Source organism: Coenobita brevimanus, chromosome 66 (assembly GCF_032717465.1).
Source record: "Coenobita brevimanus isolate Jiangsu-jjx chromosome 66, ASM3271746v2, whole genome shotgun sequence".
NCBI lineage: Eukaryota > Metazoa > Arthropoda > Malacostraca > Decapoda > Coenobitidae > Coenobita > Coenobita brevimanus.
Window position 1 is genome coordinate 19,595,272 of NC_137019.1, and position 16,747 is coordinate 19,612,018.

Consider the following 16,747-nt stretch of genomic DNA (forward strand, 5'->3'; position numbering starts at 1 on the left):
TGGGAAATGAAACGAAGCGGAAGAGAGAGAGAGAGAGAGAGAGAGAGAGAGAGAGAGAGAGCACAGGGAAAGGGGACGGAAGAATGACAAGAGGAGAGAGGAATGGATGGGCATGGATACAGAACGAGGATACGTGGGGAGGAGGGGAGATGCTACTGAACTAAGGGAAGGGAGGGGAAGGGAAGGGAAGGGAGGGGGTCAGGGTAAGGACACAGAGCGATGGAGGGGAGGGGAGGGGAGGGGAGGAAGGGTTTGCGGTTGACAGAGAAGGAATTGGGGAGAAAGAGAGGATGGAAGATCACCGAACAAAAGATGAGAGCGAGTTAAAGGGAACAAAGATGGGGAAGATGACAGACAAGAAAGAATGGGAGGGCAGAGGAGAAACGAACTTAGGAGAGGAAATGATAAGGGGGAACCATGGAAAGAAAGGGAGAAAAGAGGGGGGGAAGAGGGAGGAAAGAGGGGGCAGAAAGACAGGAACGAAAGGGAAAGTGTGGGAGGGAAGACAGGGAAACAGAGGCAGGAATGAGGGAGAAAGGAAGGGAGGAAATCGAGGCAAAAAGGAAGGAAAGAGGGGAAAGAAGGGAGGAACGACAGAGACAGAAAAATGGAGAGGAGAAGAATGCAACTCGAAATAAGAAATACGCAGCGGGTTAAGTAAATGTGAGGTCGATAAAAAACAAATAAGACCAGTACAGAGAATTAAGCAAAAAAATAAAAGATAAACGGAGAGGGAGGGGGCAGAAGAAAAAGGTGAGGGAGAACAAATCCACTGAGAATTAAGCAAAGAAAAAAAAACACGAGAAAAACTTGTATGGGGTGAGATGAACAAAAACATGAGAGGGACTTGTGTGGGTGAACAAAATCCCTTTATTGTTATGGAGACAGTTAACTATTTTATTGGCTCTAACGACAGGCACGTTTATTCAGCTTAGGGGTAAATCCTTGGCACTTCCAGGGCTAAAAACTGTATGTGGGTGTCCCCCTTAGTGTTATGGCTGTGTTTGGGTATTTTATTAAGGCTGACGGAAGACAGTTTTTATTCCGCGGAAGGAAATCATTAGAGGAGGAAGGGATGCGGTGAGCGAAGGATTAGAGAAATGAGCAGACGATAGGAAGGGAGATGATAGAAAGGAAGACGACAGGAAGGAAGACGATAGAAAGGAAGACGACAGAATGGAAGGAAATAGAAAGGAAGAAGACAGAATGGAAAACCATAGAAAGGAAGACAGAAAGGAAGACGACAGATTGGAAGACGATAGAAAGACGATAGAAAGGAAGACGACAGAAAGGAAGACAAAAGATTGGAAGACGATAGAAAGGAAGACGATAGATTGGAAGACGATAGAAAGGAAGACGATAGACTGGAAGACGATAGAAAGGTAGACGATAGGTTGGACGACGATAGAAAGGAGGACGATAGAATAGACGATGACACTGGAAGACGACAGAAAGGAGGATGAGACAAGGGAAGGTAGAAAACAAACATCAGAATAGGATAAATATTACAAGTGAATGAGTCCTACAAATGAGTCCTATAAATGACAAAAAAAGAGAAAATGAAAAAAAACAAAACAGAAATCACACTGAACTGACAGATCCATGAGAATAAAATAATCTTAGAACTGAATGTAGACAAGAAAATAAAAATAAAACTAATAAACGGCGGTGAACTGAGAGATAAAAAAAAGAAATGGTCAGGATGATAAGAAATAAAAGTGGAAAGCGAAAAAAGGTGAAGAATGGCAGAACAATGGCTAAGGGAGAGAATGAGGCTATAAAAAGAATAAAAAAGTGTGTACGATAAATGGAGCGTGGAAGAGAAAAGGAAGAGAAAATGGATTGGATGAATGAAGAAAATGGAACGTGGTGAATGCAGGAAACGTTGAAGAAGGATAAAGGAGTGGAAAATAGTGAAAAAGGAGACAATGAAGAAGAAACAATCGTGAAAACAGCAGGAAGGGGGAGAGAAAACATACGAAAGGGAAAAAGAGTGCAAGGGTTAGAAAGAATGGAAAGAAAAAATGGAGTGAGTTTTAAAAATGAGTAAAAAAGGAATAAGAGAAAAAGAAAGTGGGCGGAAGACTATAAAAGAACTGAGATAAAATAAAAGGTGAATGAGGGAATGGGGGAAAGAGTGCAGAGGAACTGATATCGACAGGTGTACAAAGAGGATGAAAGACAAGAGGAAGGAGAGAAAATGAACTTAAATAAAATGAATTAGGAGGTGAAAAGGAGAGGAGAAAGAGGGTAGGAGAACTGAGATCAAATGGCGTAAAAGAGGGATGAAAGAAACTGGGGAAGAAGGCAAATTAGCTGAAAAGTTGGATAAAAGAAAAGAGAAAATAAACAGTTAGTAAAAAAGGGATGAGAGAAAAGAGGAAATAGGAAAGTGAGTAAAAGAGGGATGAAAAAAAAAGAGGAAATAGAAAGTGAGTAAAGATGGCTGAAAGAAAGGAGAAAACAGGTTAAACTAGTAAAGAACAGTGGCAAGGGCGGAATGCGGGGGCTGGCAGTGATGGAGCTGTAGATAGTGCAGATAAAGGACACCAAAAAGAGTGCCGGGGAGGGAAATGGCAGGGGGAAGGGGGGGGGGGAATAGGAGGGAGGGAGGGAGGGAGGGAGAGAGAGAGAGAGAGAGAGAGGGAGGGAGGGAGGGAGGGAGGGAGGGAGGGAGGGAGGGAGGGAGGGAGAGAGAGAGAGAGAGAGAGAGAGAGAGAGAGAGAGAGAGAGAGAGGGAAATGGAGAAGGGGGAGGGAGAGGTAGGGAATGGGGAGGGAGGTAGGGAGGGGGGTGGGGGAAGGAAGCGTGCCACGGAGCTTAAAGGCCCCAGCTGATCCTCCCTATTGCCCCCCTCCATCTCTCCTCCCTCTCCCTCCTCCTCCATCTCTCCTCCCTCTCCTTCCCTTTCCTCTTTCTCTCTCACAGCTATCCTCTTTCTCCTCCACCTCTACCCCTCTCCCTTCTTTGCTCCTCTCTTGCTCTCCACTTGACATCCTCTTCCCCTACTTCTCTCTCTCTCTCTCTTCCTTCCTCCTGCTACCAGTCAATTTCCACTCTTTATCCCTTTCCCTATTCCTTCCCACTTTCAACTTTTCCCTTCCTTCTCTCTCCCTATATCCCCTTATTCTCCCTCTTCTCTCTCTCTCGATGGCAAAACTCGTGGAGTGGGAAGTGTGTGGAGAACAACTGGATGTATACGGTACAGAAATGGCTGCCTGACGAGTACCGGAGTGCTTGTCCATGGGAAAGCCTGACTGGATATCACGTAGAGGTGGAGTGCCCCAGGGTTTAGTTAGTCCATCATTATTCATCATCTACATAAATGTTACAGATGTGGGAATATTCAGCTTAACTGCTTACTTTGCGGACGACATAAAAAAGAATATAAAATGTAAAACCCCTTCATGGATCTGGGAGGAAAAAAAAAAAAAAAAAAAAACTACACTGGTCATTTCTGATGTCACCAGATCCCTCTTGCAAGACAGTTTTTTGATCGACTGTACCCAGGGCCGGATGTAAACATGATGAAGCCCAAAGCTATGGGAAGCTGTAGAGGCCGTTTTATTGCTAACGATAAGGCTGTGCAACAATTGAACTTGACCAGAATGGCGCCAAGATGAGCAACAAATCTTTGCTGAGTGCGTTAATTAGGTTAAATCATTGTTTATGTGTAAATTATAATTTAAAAAAAAAAAAAAAAGAGGCCCCTTCAGACTGAGGGCCAAAACTGGAACTTGTTTAGCTTATGCCTAAATCCAGCCCTGACTGTACCTAGCAAGTTCTTTCATGGTACCTCCTTGGTATGGATCTTAAGATTTTTTATGGTGCTACTTACCCTTGTTTGTAACTCCATGTGATTCTCTCTTTCCTCCCTCAATTTCTCTACCAACCACATTCTCCCCTTCCGTCTCCTCCTTGTCTCCCTTCTTCCTCTCCTCTTTTCCCGTTTCCATCCTCTTTCCCCTTTACCTGCTCTTCTTTGTTCCATCCCACTCTTTGTCTCCGACTTACAGCTTTCCTTTCCTTCTCCTCGTGCTCCTACATTTTCCCCTCCCGTCATCTCTCTCTCTCTCTCTCTCTCTCTCTCTCTCTCTCTCTCTCGAAAACGGCTCCCCTTACCATTAGCTTAGATCCAACCTCCTTCTCTCTCTCTTGCCCACTTGTTCTCAGTCCTCCTCCTCCTCCTCCTCCTCCTCCTCTCCTCTTCCGCCACCTCTCTTGCCCTTATTCTCAGTCCTCCCAGTCTCCTCGTCCTCCAGTCGCACTCTGACATTTCCTTTTCCTCCCATTCTCACAAGAGCTCCACAACATCCTAATTATTTCTTTTCAAATCCCCCCCTCCTCTCTCTCTCTCTCTCTCTCTCTCTCTCTCTCACACACACACACACTCTCTCTCTTTCTCTCTCCTCATTTACTCACCCACTCCACTCATGCACTTACTCTCACTCATTCCTCTTCTCTTCTCCTGCACCACAATTCATCTGATCACTCCCCCATTCACTAATTGCCCCATTCTTCTCCCTTCTGCCTAACCCTAACTCGTCTCCTCTCCAGCGGCCAAATTTTCCCCTCCTCCTCTTCCTGATGACTCGTAATCTACCACTCAAGCGCTAACCATTGTCTCACCAATGTTATCGCTATACTCCTTTCGCCTTATCTTGGTCTAGGTTTTCGTCCTGTTGCAGCTTATTTCACCCTGTTCAGTGGCAGAAAAAGACAATGCTAAGGCTCTACGTCCTCTCTATGGAACTTCTTCAGGAGGACGACCATACTTAAGTGCTCATCGATTGCTATTACTCTGCATTCACAACAGGGTGATATTAATTTTAGGAAAAGTTAAAGGAAAAGGAGTATAGTTTCCCCCATCCTCTTCTGTAGCTAATAAATTGGTGTTATCCCCGTACCCTGAAGATTGGGTCTATGAATGTGCGTGGATGTAGTACAATTGAGGCTAAAAGGGAGGAGATTGGGAGAATGTTTGTGAGAAGAAAGTTGGATGTGTTAGCTTTGAGTGAAACGAAGATGAAAGGGAAGGGGGAATCTATGTTTGGAAGTGTGAATGGAAGATTGTCAGGTGTTGATAGAGGAAGGGCAAGAGAAGGTGTGGCCTTGTTAGTGAGTCCGGAAGTACAGCAGTGTGTGATTGAATAGAAGGAGGTGTCATCGAGACTGATGTGGGTGAAAGCGAAATTTGAACGTGAGTTGTGGGTGTTTGTGAGTGCATATGGGCCTGGTAGTGAAAGGGATGAACAAGAGAGGGAGTCTTTCTGGAATGATGTTGATGAGTGTCTGCAGAGTTTTGGAGCGAATGTGAATGTGGTAATGATGGGAGATCTGAATGCTAGAGTGGGAAATGTAGCAGTTGAAGGCGTAGTTGGTATGCATGGTGTGCCTGGAAGAAATGAAAATGGGGAACGAATGATAGCGATGTGTGTTGAGCGAGAGATGGTGATTGGGAATACGCTGTTTGAGAAGAAAGATATTTATAAGTATACATGGGTGAGACAGGAGGGTGGAAGGGTTGTTGATAGAGCCTTGATGGACTATGTGGTTGTGTCTAGGAATGTAATAGGAAGATTGTTGGATGTGAGAGTTCTGAGAGGGGAGGGTGGAGGTATGTCTGACCACTACCTGGTGGAGGGAAAGTTAAGAGTAGGTAAGAGATGGGTGAGAGCTAGGAGGGTTAGGTGTGGCAGGGAGGTTTTGAAAGTGAGTGAGTTGGATAAAAGAGAGAAAAAAGATAGAGTATCAGGAGAAATTGAGAGATGAGTGGAACGCAGTGAAAGATCGGGAAAATGGCAGCGTGGAGGAGGAATGGCAGTTGTTTAAGAGTGCTGTGGTGGGGCATGCAGAAGAGGTGTGTGGTGTGAGACATGTGGGTGGTGGTGTAAGAAAAGGAAGTGAATGGTGGTGCGAGGAAGTAAGTATGGCTGTGGCTGAGAAGAGACGTGCATATGAAGTGTGGCTGCAGAGGAAGGATGAGATGTCATGTGAAAGGTATAAGGAGAAAGAGGAATAGAGCGAGAAGGGCTGTGCGTGATGCTAAAGTGGCAGCAGATGAGAGGTGGGGTAGGCGGCTGACAGAGAATTTTCAACAGAATAAGAAAATGTTTTGGAAGGAGGTGAAAAGGGTGCGAAAGGGAGAGTCTGGGAAGGAAGAACGAGTAAAAGCAGAGGATGGAAGGATGTTAATTGAGATGGATGCAGTAAGGAAGAGATGGGCAGAGTATTTTGAAAGATTGTTAAATGTAGAGGAGGAAAGGGTGGCTGAGATTGTGGCAGATAGAAGGGTGCAAGGAATAAATGTGTTGGGAGAGTTGAATGATTCTTTGATCACGAAGGAGGAAGTGGAGAAGGCAGTAAAGGAGATGAAAACAGGGAAAGCTGCAGGTATGGATGGGTGTGCTGTGGAATGCCTGAAGGGTGGTGGAGTGAATATTGTTGACTGGTTAGTAAGATTATTGAATGTGTGCTTTGAGAAAGGTATGGTGCCAGTTGACTGGGCAAGTGCTTGTGTGGTCCCGTTGTATAAAGGCAAGGGTGATAAGTATGAATGTACTAGCTTTAGGGGTATAAGTCTGTTGAGTGTTGTAGGTAAAGTGTATGGTAGAGTGTTAATTATGAGAGTTAGAGAGGGTACAGAGGGAGTGATTAGTGATGAGCAGTGTGGCTTTAGGAGAGGGAGGGGATGCGTTGATCAGGTGTTTGCTGTGAGACAAGTGTGTGAAAAGTATTTAGCGAAAGGCAAGGATGTGTTTTGGGCATTTATGGATTTAGAGAGAAAGCGTATGACAGAATTGATAGGGAGGCTTTGTGGACTGTTTTAAGATTGTATGGACTTGATGGTAGGTTACTAAAAAGGGTGAAAAGTTTTATGTAAATAGTAGAGCGTGTGTAAGAGTGGGAAATGCTGTGAGTGATTGGTTTCCCGTGAGAGTGGGGCTGCGACAGGGATGTGTGATGTCGCCTTGGTTGTTTAATATTTACATGGATGGTGTTGTAAGGGAGGTGAATGCAAGAGTTTTAGGTGGAGGTCTGAGTCTGGTAAATGTTGATGGAGGAGAGTGGAATCTGAAGCAGCTGCTGTTTGCAGATGATACTGCACTGGTGACTGATTCAGAGGAGAGATTGAGACAGTTGGTAGAGGAGTTTGGAAGGGTGTGTGAAAGGAGGAAATTGAAAGTAAATGAGAATAAGAGTAAAGTGATGAAGTGTACGAGGTTGATAGATGGTAGGGGGATGAATATAGTTTTGAATGGTGAGTTGCTTGAGGAGGTAGATTGTTTTAAATATCTAGGGTCACATGTTGCTGTGGATGGAAGAATAGATGCAGAAGTGAAGTTTAGAATAAATGAAGTAGGAAAGGTGCTGGGAGGAATGAAAAAGTGTTTAAATGTCGTTCGCTTAGAATGGATGTAAAGAGAAGGCTGTATGAGGGTGTTGTGGAAAATACCGACTGCATTATATGGGGCTGAAACATGGAATATGGGTGTAGCAGAGAGGAAAAGTTTGAATGTAATGGAGATGAGATGTCTGAGGAGTATGTGTGTGGAGTGACGCGTATGGATCGAGTGCGAAATGATGAAGTGCGAAGGAGAACTGGAGTTGTTCGGGAGATGGCTGGTAGAGTTGAGCAGAGGGTGTTGCAATGGTTTGGGCATATGGAGAGAATGGATAATGAGCGATTGGTGAAAAAGATAACTAGATCTGATGTGAGAGGTAAGACTGAGAGGAAGACCACGAATAGGATGGATGGACAGTGTGAAGAGAGCGCTGGATGCGAGAGGGATGTCTGTTGAGCAAGGAAGAGTGGCTGTGCGTGACAGAAATAAATGGAGAGAAATTGTGAATGAATAAGTGATGACGCAGCCCTGAGGGGATATTCTCCCGCTTTTGGTCTGATCAGCTAGTCAGGTCAGGTGCGGGTAAGGGGATGGGTCTGTTATGATGTGGCAGGGGTAAACCAGTTCTGCTGTCGGGCCCTGCTGTGGATGTCACTGATTGCATTGCGCAGTTGACCCTTGTGCGTTGTGATGCAGTGAGGATCTGTCCGTTCTCCCCGTTGGGGCTAAGATGCGAATAAATGTGTTTGAATGGATGAGTAAATGGAGAGTGAGTCGTCCTGTCTCGGCTACCTCCCTTTCCTTGGGGGAAGCAGCCTAGGTATATAGATAGATATAGATCCACTGAAGAATCCGGCAGTGTCTCGGAGATTAATAATAACCTTCAACACAATCACTTCCTGCGTGCCGCAACTCCGGTAAGTTCCAACCATTTATGGTAAAAGTTCCCGCACGTATATACACAACCAATACCTTCCTGCCAAAACGATACCAGTTCCCATACGTTCCTGTCAAAATGATACCATGTACTGTGCGGGTCAGGTTCCAAAACATACACTTCCAATACGTACAAGCCAAAACCATGACCGGTTCAAGTGCCCACATGTAGACTACCAATACGTTCCTGCTAAAATGATACCATGTAGGGGACAGGTTCCAAAACATTCACTGCACGGGACAGTGATGTTATTAACGTGGCCCGTACTGTACTCCACTCAGTTTTCGTACACGTCTCCTTCAATTACTAGCATGCTGGACTGGGACGCCTTCACGTGGTGGCTCCGCTATAACCATTTCGCTCAACTGCCTATACCAGCGTCCCTCAATACTCCCTTATCCTCCAAAAAGTGGATGGTGAACAGTAGATCAATTTAGGCCTGCAGACCACTGAGTTCACGTTCCAGATGAATACTACTGCTACTATAATTACTACTACTGACGTGTTAATTATTCCACTTCCAATTAGAGTATATTTGCTGCCTTTAATACATGGAACAACTACTTTATAATAAATGCATGTGTAGAAGCATATAGTAAATTATCAAAATATACGAGCACTGTAGTATTAAAATACTGACATTACGAGGCTCTCTCTCGTTTTTTTTTTTTTTTTTTTTTTTTTTCTGTCGGCTTCAGACAGAGGAATATTGGAACACGGTACCTCACTCAAAACACATCAACTGGTAGAACAAATAACAGAGCTATTACACACACACACACACACACACACACACACACACACACACACACACACACACACACACACACACACACACAGGCTGGCAAGGATCAATACCGTATGTGTTGCTGTTTGCTTTCCTTTGTCCCACACTGTACTCACTGGCCCTCCACGCCCCCTTCCCCAACCCTCCCCCAATCCCCTCTCCAATACCACCCCTCTCCCCTTCCCCCCAAACCCATCTAATCCACCAGTACCCCCTCCCATCCCCCTCCTATCCCCACTTCCCTCCACACTAACCCATTCCCCTAATTCCCCTCTCCTTCTAACCCCATACACTTTGCTCAAAATCCTTTAATTCTTCCTACAAGTCCCCACGCTCCTATAAGCTCCCACTCCCCCTACAAGCCTCCACTCCCCCTACAGGCCCCCACTTCCCCCACAAGCCCTGATTCCCCCTACAAGTCCCCACTCCCCCCACAAGCCCCCACTCCCCCCTAGTAACCTGCCATTGCCATCGACAGTGAAGGAGCAACATTATTTTAGACTAACTTAGGCCTACCAGTCACGGCTTAGGCCCCCTGGCAACACGTAGCCCCCCCCCCTCTCCTCTCTCTCTCTCTCTCTCCAGTTCCTTTTCTCAACTCCTTTTCGTATTCTCTTGCATTCCACTGATTTCTCTCATTTCCATTCATCCGCTCTCTCTCTCTCTCTCTCTCTCCCTCTCTCATACCCTCCACTCTTTACTTCCCCTATTAGTCTGACTCTGCCATATATCTCATTTACTTATTATTAGTCCCATTCTTCTTTGATATGCCACCGGAGACTGTTTGTTTCTCTTTCTACCTAGTTATATAGCTCTCTCTCTCTCTCTACGATGACGACTTATTTGCTCGTCTCCTTATTTTCACACGATTTAATACAGCTTCGTAAAAAAAAAAAAGGCTTAGTAAAAAAAGTGAAAAAAAGAAAAAGCCTAAACCTAATCTCCATCCTCCCCCTCAATACGTTTTAAAATGAATTCTTCTTCCGTCAAACGATTATATTCAGTTTAACAAAGGCCTCCGTTGAAGCTGTGAAGTTAAAGATGTATTCAGATTAACTCCTTATTTCTCTATCTTTACTCTTTCTCTTCCCAGACGATTTCATTGAGATTAGGGGAGTGCCAAGGGACTGGAAGGGTTAATGAAGGCTGCATCTAACCCCCCTTCAGTTTGAAAAGCCAGTCCAAAGCTGATTAAAGACGCCTGGAGATAGCAAGATTAAATAAAGTGTCGATCATCGCACTGAAGAGACTTAATATCCTGTGAGCGTGGCTTTCCCTAACCTCGGATTCTTAGCGTGCCCCCTCCTTCTCTCTTACCATTTTCTTTCTCCTACCTCCCCTCCCTCTTCTTCTTGCCCTCTACTCCCTCCTCCCCTTCCTTCCTCTCCCCCCCTCCCGTCCCCTCCTCCCTACAGACCCCTTCCCTCCCACGGTCTTCTCACAGGACCCCAATACTGTTCCCCAAATTCCTCTTTCCCTTCCTCCATTATTACACCATACTTTCCTCCTTCCCTCCACTACACCATACTTTCCTCCTTCCCTCCACTACACCATACTTTCCTCCTTCCCTCCACTACACCATACTTTCCTCCTTCCCTCCACTACACCATACTTTCCTCCTTCCCTCCACTACACCATACTTTCCTCCTTCCCTCCACTACACCATACTTTCCTCCTTCCCTTCACTACACCATACTTTCCTCCTTCCCTTCACTACACCATACTTTCCTCCTTCCCTCCACTACACCATACTTTCCTCCTTCCCTCCACTACACCATACTTTCCTCCTTCCATCCACTACACAATACTTTCCTCCTTCCCTCCACTACACCATACTTTCCTCCTTCCCTCCACTACACCATACTTTCCTCCTTCCCTCCACTACACCATACTTTCCTCCTTCCCTTCACTACACCATACTTTCCTCCTTCCCTCCACTACTCCATACTTTCCTCCTTCCCTCCCTCCCCTCCACTACACTACACCATACTTTCCTCCTTCCCTCCATTACACCATACTTTCCTCCTCCCCTTCCTTTTTTCCATTACACCATACTTTCCTCCCTCCCTCCCCTCCATTACACCATACTTTCCTCCTTCCCTTCCTTTTTTCCATTTCACCATACTTTCCTCCCTCCCTCCCCTCCATTTCACCATACTTTCCTCCCTCCCTCCCCTCCATTTCACCATACTTTCCTCCTTCCCTCCCTTCCATACACCCCTCCCTTCCCTCCATTACACCATACTTTCCTCTTTTTCTCCCTACCATACATCAACTTCCTCTTTCCCTCCCTCTCATACACCATACTTTCCCCTTTCTTTCCTCCCCATTACCCTACATCCTTTCATCCCATACAGAACTCTCTCTTCTCTTGACTCTCATACATAAACTTTAAATTCCTTCCTGTTTCATTGATACCACCATTCTCTCTCTCTCTCTCTCTCTCTCTCTCTCTCTCGCACACACACACACACACTGCTCCTCTTTGCCTTTCATTATTTTCCTCTCTCTTCTTATAAACACACGCTTCCTAACTTCTCCTTCCCCCTCTCCGCCCCTCTTTCTCTCCTTCCCTCTCTCCCTCCATCTTTTCCTTCCGCTGTGTATGGAGGAACAACACAACTCCCCCATCGCTCTCCTTCTCTCCCCACCTCCCTCACTCTCCCTTACTCCTTCCCAATCCCCACCTCCCTCACTCCCTACAACTCCTCCCCATCTACCTCCCTCACTCCCTCCTACTCCTCCCCATCCTCACCTCTCTCAATTCCCTCTCTCTCTTTCCAACACCACCTCCCTCAATTCTCCCTCTCCCCACTTCCCTCACTCCCCCTTACTCCTTCCCTCTCCCCACCTCCCTCACTCCCCCCCACCCCCAGCTACTTACATTATCTAAAATTCAAGGAGGCGAGTGGAGGGAGAGTTTTGATAAATATTAGACAAGAGTTCGCGAGGCAGCTCAGGTATATAACATGTTAATATTGGGCGATGGAGGGTGGGGGGGGGGGGTGCTAGGAGTCGGGGGGAAATGGGGACACAAGGGATGGATAGTGGGAGTTGAACTGGAAGGGAAATGGGAGAAACTGGGAAGAAAGTGGAGTTGAACACAGGAGGAAGTGGGAAGGGAGTGGGGAAGAATGAGGAGGAGAGGAATGGGTGATGGAATAAACGAGGGGATACAGGGTGAAGGCGGGGAAGGAATGGGGGTGGTGTTGAATGGGACGGGAAGGAAGTCGGGTAAAATGATGGGAAGGGAGTGGGAAAGAATGAAAGGGGGAGTGGAAAGGAATGAGAGGGGAAGGGAGTGGGTCTGAATATGAGGGGAAGTGGGTTAGAATGTGGGGGGAACTGAGTGAGGTAGAATGATAGGGGAGGGGAGCAGGGTACAAAAGGAAGGGGAGTAGGGCAGAATGGGAAGAAAAGGAAGACGGTAGAACTGAAAGGGAAGGAAGGGGGAGAATGAGAAAGGAAAGGAGAGACGAAACGTGAACAGTTGGGGGGTTGAAAAGAAATGAGTGAAGAACAGTGAGGGGAACAGAGAAGAATGGGAGAAACAGGAAGAATGGGGAAGTGTTGCAGAAAGGAAGCGTAAAGAATGAGTGGTTCGAAAAACGAGAGTGAATGGAATGGGGAAAGAATTTCGCAGTAGAAGCTGTTGTTGTTGATGATAACACCAGTCTGTCTGGCCGAGCAAACCTATCAACCGAAGGCAAGCAACCGTCTCTGCAAGGCCATCCCATGCAGTGAAATGATGTTCCTTTGCGGCTGACAGCACTTCGTGACTGCGAGGCGCAGGGAAAAGCATTGTTTGGTTCCTGGAAGGACGCCGCGTTTGAGACGCTCCACCCAGTTAGGAGGGGCACCATAGCAGGCTCCACATCACCCCGTTATCTGGCCATATAGTTACCACCCAGCGTTGTAAATGGTTTCTTGGGTTACAGGAAACCATAAGGCTTGTCGCTCAGTGCAGAGACGCCTGAAGTGGAGAGAAGAGTAATAAAAAGTGGAAGGAAGAAAAGGGAGAAATAGGAAGGGAGAAGGGCAGACACAGAGACAGAACGATAAAGGTGAAAGATGTAGCAGCACGAAATCAAGTGAGTGGGTGATGGTTGCTACAACTTACCAACCAGCAGATGAAGTAAACATTAGATAAAGGGAAACGAAAGTGAGAGAAGGGAAGGGAAGGAAAAGGGAATGGAGAGAAAGGGAAGACAAAGGAAGGGGAGAGGTGGGAAGGAAAGGGAAGGGATGGGGAGGGAAGAAAGGGCACAGAATGATGAAACTGGGCTGCGGAATGCTGAAAGAGAGGATGAGAACGGTGGGGGGTGGACTGGCAGGGGAAAGGGTAAGAAAAAATAAATCTTCGAAGGTGAAAAGATTGGATGAAGTAATAGAGGCAGAAGAAGAAAAGCTTGGGGGGGGGGGTGAGGAGGAGGAGGAGGAACTGAAGAGGGGGAGGAGGGGAGGGGAGGCAAAGGGAGCGAGTGGGCCAAAAGAGTTGAAGGACAAGAGGGAGGGAAGAGTGAACAAAAAAAAAAAAAAAATGAGAAGAGGAAGAAGAGGACGGAAAAGCGATGAGAGGGGAGAGGAGAGAGGGGGAAACAATTAGTGAGATGAAGTGGCACAAGACGGATGCAAATGAGGTGGAATTCGATTATCATCTCTATTCTACTCTACAACCGACTCTATTTCTTCTACAGCCTACTTTATTTTACACATCTTAATCTACAACGTATTTTCTTTTACTCTATAACCTACTTTACTATCTTATCTACTTTATATCCTAGCGTACTACACAACCTACTTCATTTTACATCCTACTCTGAACTTCACTTTATTACCAACTCCACAGCTTACTTCAATTTACTCTACATCCCACCACAAAACCTAATTAACTTCACAACCTGTTCATTTTTTTTTCTCCTTCCTTCTTAATTTACCTTCTGTTCTCTACTAGTCTTCCCTTCTCTTGCTCTGCTTTTCTCCACCTCCTTCTGCTCTACCTCATTCCCTTCTTTCACTTTCATTTTCCCCTCTCTCTTCCTCATTCCTTTCTTTCACTTCCACTCTCCCCTCCTCGCTCCCTTCTTTCACTTCCACTTTCCCCTCTCTCCTCCCCATTCCACTCGTTCACTTCCTCTCTCCCCTCTCTCTTCTCCCTTTCATTACTGTTATTTCTCACAGTCCCTTATTGTTTCTCGCCACTTCCCTCCTCCCTTCCTTTTCTCACCTTTCTTTCCCCACTTCCCTCCATCCGATATCATTCTCTCTCTCTCTCTCTCTCTCTCCACTACTCGTACGCTGTTCCTCCCTTCCTCTTCTCATGCTTTTCACCCCTTCTGTTTACCTTCCACCTGCCACTTCCCTTCTCCCTTTCTTCTCGCCTTCTTTCCATTCCCCACTTCCCTCAACTCTATCTCATTCCCTCCCCGCCCCTCACTCCCCCCCCTCCCTTCCCTCCCCTCCCCCCTCCCCTGCCACAATGTCTCTCCCCTCTCTGTACCCTACAAGGTCTCGTTCCCTGAGTGTGTTCGTACGTGTGTGCCCTTGCTCTTTTGTTTATCTCTCGTTTTAACTTAGTTCCTCCTTTATTATCGCAATTTTTCTTTTAACCTTTCCTGTTGCCAAGTCGGAGGGTACAGGGTCGTATGCTAAGTGGCTTCGTCATCCCTCTTCTATAGTGATTTATTCTGGGTACTAAATCACAATATCCTCTTGTAATTGATGCTGTGTTGAAAATAAAACGAATATAAGTATATACCAAAGAAGAGAATATTAAAGTGTAATACTCAAACTAAATTACTCAAGACGACTGCTAAGTAACTTCCTATGCCATCAACAGTACAACCGAAAGCAAGTTGAAAGAGGCGATGAACTTTTGAAGTACAGTCTTGCAAATACTCAAACCTTGTATTTTGCCTTCCTCCCTTACCCCCCCCCCTCTCTCTCTCTCTCTCTCCTCCTCGTTCATTCTTCGTACTATAATAGGTACAAGAAGTGGAGATGAAGGAAGGAAATGACAGAAGGGAGGGAAGAAAAGGGAAAAGAAGGAGAAAGAAAGAAGGAAGGAAGAAGGGAGTGACGAGAAAATTGAGAGGCTGGAAGAAGAGAGAAGAGAGTTGAAGAGAAAGAAGGAATTGAGACAGAGAGGGATGAGAAGAGAAGCCTTGTGCAGAATAGAAGGTAAAAGCTGAAGGAAGGAGTACTAAAAATTAAAAGTAAGATAAAGGGGAGAGAGGAGGAGGAAAGAATGGAGGTAGAGAAAGGAAGATAAAAGCAGGAAAAGGAAAGTGAAGAGAAGGTAAAAAGAGAGGAGGAGAGGGAGGAGGAGGAGGAGGAGGAGGAGGAGGAAAACAGTAATGGGAGGGGAAGAGAGAAGTGATATAAGAATGACGGGAGGAACAGGGAGGGATCCGAGTAAGTCAATAGTTATGAGTTGGGGAGAGATAAGGGAGGAGGGGGGAGGAGGGAGAAGAGGGGAGGAAAGCGGGAATAGAGGGGGGGGGGAAGATGACAGGAAGTGAAGGAAATTGGTATGAGGGGAAAGAGGGGATAGAGGGAACGTCAGGGAAGGGAAGAGGGAATATAGGAAAGGGAAGGGGGGATGGAAGGATGGGATGAGAGAAGGAAGGGAGGGGAAGTGAGGTGGAGGGAACGGGAAGGACAAGGATGAGAGAAGAGAAAGCGGGGATGGAGGGAGAGCATGAGGGGATGGGAGGGAGAAAAAACATATAGAGGGGAAAAGCGGGGCAAGGAGGGGGAGGGAAGAGCAGAGAAGAGGGGAGGAGGGAGAGGGCAGGACGAAGGGAGGAGATGATAGAGCAGTTATGAAATGAAAGAGGAAGGGTGAGGTGATATGAAGGGCGAAGCAATAGGAGGGTCAGAGTGATGAGTGGAGGGAGGGAGGGAAAAAGAATAAGAGAAGTGGAGGGAGAAGGACGGACAGGAAGAGAGAAAGAGAATGGGAAAAGGCAGTGAAGAAGGAAGGAGAAAGAGGAGAAAGGAATAGAACAATGTACAGGAAGAAAGATAGATGAACAACAAGAAGTGCAGGAAGACGAGAATTGAGAGAAGAGAGGGAGAACTGGCCATAAAGAGGTGGAGAAAAAGAGGAAGGGATGAGACGAAAACACAATTACGAGTAGAAGGTAATGAGGATGGACAAAGAAGTAGAGAATAAGGCAGAAAGAGTGAGAGGAAAAGAAAAGGACGTAGAGAAGGGAATTAGGCAGGAAAGAACATGGGAAAGAAGACAGGAAAAGAACAAAGCGAGGGAAGAATAAAGAGGGCTGATAAAACAATATAATGAAGGCCGCCATTAGGTGACCAAGGCCGACGCGTGCAAGCATGTTGGGGCCCTTCAAAACGAAACGAAAAACAATAATAATGAGAGGCTGTAACGAAGGGTGGGGAAGGAAGCGACACGTTAACACACACACACACACACACACACACACACACACACAGTCTCTCTCTCTCTCTCGCCTGTCTATGGCACCCTATCAACATCCTCTTCACTTTCCGGTCTCCTTGTCACCTCTCAGACTCGCTACCTGCCGTCATCCCGAGCCCTCTTCACCTTTCAAATAACCCCCCCTCTCTCTCTACCCATTCTTCTCCCCTATATTATCTATCTTTAACTGCCTCACGTGTCCTCCCCCAAGTCTCCTAATATATTTT